Source organism: Gossypium raimondii, chromosome 1, assembly GCF_025698545.1.
Source record: "Gossypium raimondii isolate GPD5lz chromosome 1, ASM2569854v1, whole genome shotgun sequence".
NCBI lineage: Eukaryota > Viridiplantae > Streptophyta > Magnoliopsida > Malvales > Malvaceae > Gossypium > Gossypium raimondii.
Window position 1 is genome coordinate 3,422,162 of NC_068565.1, and position 3,619 is coordinate 3,425,780.

At 32.2% G+C, this 3,619-nt stretch overlaps 1 pseudogene; it reads right to left on the reverse strand.

Annotated features, from left to right (window-relative positions):
• Positions 1-1,625: 1,625 nt before the first annotated feature.
• On the reverse strand, positions 1,626-2,789 carry LOC105786655 (rust resistance kinase Lr10-like; annotated as a pseudogene).
• Between the last annotated feature and the right edge of the window lie 830 nt (positions 2,790-3,619).

Here is a 3,619-nt window from a genome sequence, read left to right on the forward strand (position 1 = left end):
TATTTACACCAAAAAGCTGTTATTATCATCTTCCTCATCATTACTTTTTCATCATCAGAATCATCTCCCAACCTCATGTCCTTTCCGTGATCCAATCGATTATAAATCCAAGTTGAAAATTATATTTGACTAATGTGGTCAGCGAATGCATTCACATTCTTTCTTCTTTCTACTATTTCCATCAATAACATTCCAAAGCTATAAACATCAACTTTGTATGAGATGCCTCCAAGATTTTTGTAAACCATTTCAGGAGCAATATATCCTATTGTTCCTCGTGCTACAGTGAGAGAGACAATACTATCATCTACCGAATACAATTTAACAAGACCAAAATTTGAAACTTTTGGAATAAAATTCTCATCCTGAAGAATGTTGTGTGGCTTAATATCTAAATGTAAAATTTGCATGTCACATCCTGGATGCAAGTAGTCTTTTCCTCGAGCCACCCCAAGCACAATATCAAACAATTTTTTCCAACCCAAAGTGTTTGTATTTTCTTTAGAACATAAGATTTTATCTAAAGACCCATCTGACATAAAGTCATATACCAAATCTAGAAATATTAAACCAAGAATTAAGTACACATAATTGAGAACAATATTCAAGTATTTATTATGTAAAATAAAAATCAAACGACATAATTCGTCATAGGATTCGTCTCCCTAAGTGTTTAGAAACTAGTTCATGCATGCAAAAAACAACAACCAAGAGACAGTATAACCATAAGAAAAAAAAAACTCATAATAATCTCCAAAGAATTCAAAAAGGAATCTTCAATCTTGATGGAAATCTGTTTCAGAATCGACTTCAATGGTGTTTTTCAAGTTATTTTCTTGAGTATTCTATGATAACTCACTCTCATCTTCTTATTTTTGTCATATATAGGGTCACAGAATACTCGAAAAACCCTAAAAAACCACATTTTTCTACTGTTTGGAATACAATTCATGAAATCAACACGGTCTACCACATGCTCGTGTGGCAACCCGTGTGGCATACACGGTTGTGTGTATAGGCCGTGTAGAATGGTCCAGCCCATGCGACCCCTGTAGCTTGCTCTGATTTTCTGATTTTTGCTCATTTTTAGTTCATTTTGTTCCAAAATGCTCTCTTAAGTATAAAAAAAAATGAATTTAAAGGATTAAGAGCATAAAATTCACTATTAATATAAAATAATCACCCAAAAAGCATTAAGAATAATACTAAAATATGTTACTTTTAACACCTATCAATTAGTAACCAGACATTATTAATTGTATATGAAAATAATGAAGCTTAAAAAATTAAATTTTAAAGGTAATACCATTGTCTACATATATATATATATGTGTGTGTGTGTGTGTGAATATATATATAAAAGACAAAATAATATAAAGCTAAAAGATGCGATAATGAAATGAAATATTTCTAACCTTATATGACATTTGAATTGGCTATAGTAACAGTATCCAGTGATGAGCTTGGCTTATCATTAAAGTTCTCATAGCTATGAACCTCCATTATGCTTCAAGAGGAAGTTGATGAAATGGCTTAGAAGGCATCTCAAGGAGTTCAACATTAGATTCAAGCATCTTCAACACTTTATTCATTGAAGGACGATCAGAAGGTAATAATTGTATACACTAAAAGGTTGTTATTATCATCTTTTTCACCATTGCATTTTCATCGTCAAAAACATCTCCTAACTCCATGTCCCTTCCTTAGATCTAATTTGTCATAAATCCATGATGGAAAATATATTTGACTAGTGTGGTTAGCAAAAGCATTCACATTCTTTTTCCTTCCTACCATTTCCATCAGTAACATTCCAAAACTATAAACATCAGTTTTGTATGAGATGCCTCCAACATTTTTGTACACCAATTCAAGAGAAATATATCCTATCTTTCCTCATGCCGCAGTGAGAGAGACAATGCTATCATCTATAAAATACAATTTAGCAAGACCAAAATCGAAAACTTTTGGATTACAATTCTCATCAAGAATATTGTGTGGTTTAATATCAAAATGCAGAATTTACATGTCACACCCTTGATGCAAGTAGTGAATTCCTTGAGCCACACCAAGCATAATATCAAACATTTTTGTCCAACCCAAAGTGTTCTTATTTTCTTCTGTAAATATGATTTTATCTAAAGATTCATTAGGCATAAAGTCATATACCAGAGCTTGCTTTGATCCCTCCACATAAAATCCAATAAGTTTTGCCACATTAGCATGATGAATTCTCCCAATAGAAGCAACTTCATTTATGAAATCTTGGCCGTTACCCTTTAAAAATATGTTATATCATTTGAGTATATTTGTGTTTTTATATTTGTGGTTTTCACACGCATACACGTGCGATAAGATTTCTTGTATTAAGTAAGTCTTTAATTGAGTTAGTGTCACAAGTCAATAGGGCACCAACTTGTTTAAGGAAATTACAGAAATTTCTATTCTTAATTAAAATAAGTTGTATAATTTGAGCGTATTTTAATCTTTTCGTTCTAAACAAAAATCAATAAAAATGTTCCTATGATAATAAACTAAGAGGAAGGGAGTTATAATCATCCGTGTCCAAACTCACATCGAGCACTTGTTGTACAGAGAATTTCCCTCCTCTCCTAACTAAAGTGGTGGAATTGTTGTTTTCACACTCAAGTTAAAACTACACTGAAAAGGTTGATTAATGAAAAACTGACATTTAGATTTTCACAGAAAGTAGAGCCACAATCTTGGCTAATAAGATGCCTAGCAAAGCAAGCAGCAGGGAATAGAATTACAAATAAAGCAAAAGCGGGCATTTGGTGACCAAGCAATGGTAGTATTGCTTTTAATTTTGGCATGCAAAAATTTTGGGTAGGATTGAAGAACAACAATGGGGGGTTAACAATTAAGTTTCTAATGAAATCAAGGAAATATAAGAAAACTTCAATGTGAGAAGAAGCATTATTGAAGACGGAAGACCCCAACCAAGGCATATCGGGTTCCAAGAATAAAGCCAATATTACGTAACCAGGGGGACCAAGGGGACAAGGCTAAAAATATCTAGAGTGGAAACATTGGCAACCCTGTTAACTTTGCCAACTTGTTAAAACAATATGTATAATCACAACTTTAACCTCGTAACTTTTACAATTTTATCAACTTGGTCATTACCTTTTTTCGTTTTTTCAATTTCTAGAATAGAAATATTGGCAAACAAATTTCAACTCTTTAATCTTTTCATTCTAAGGTTTAATCTTGATTTGTTTATTTATTTTGTCGAACCCATTTTTTGAAAAAAAAATTAGTTATCAACTTATTTAAAAAATAAAAATTGGAGTCGCCACCGATCTTTTATTGAGGTGTGATCGGCTCACTTTAAAAATGATTTTGATCTACGAATTTTACAAAAAAATAGGTTCGGGAGTCAGTTACGTACGAGGAAGGATTAGCACTCTCGTAACGCCCAAAATTGATACCGAATTGATTGATTAATGTCTTAAAGTCGAATGTCAAAAATTTGAAAAGATTAAAAATGATCCCCCTTTTATTAATGAACAAATGTAAAAAGACCTTCTCATCCCGAGACAACAAAATGTCGTATTCTGTAAGTTAGGATGCAACATTTGAATTCCCGAGCATAAGCTAA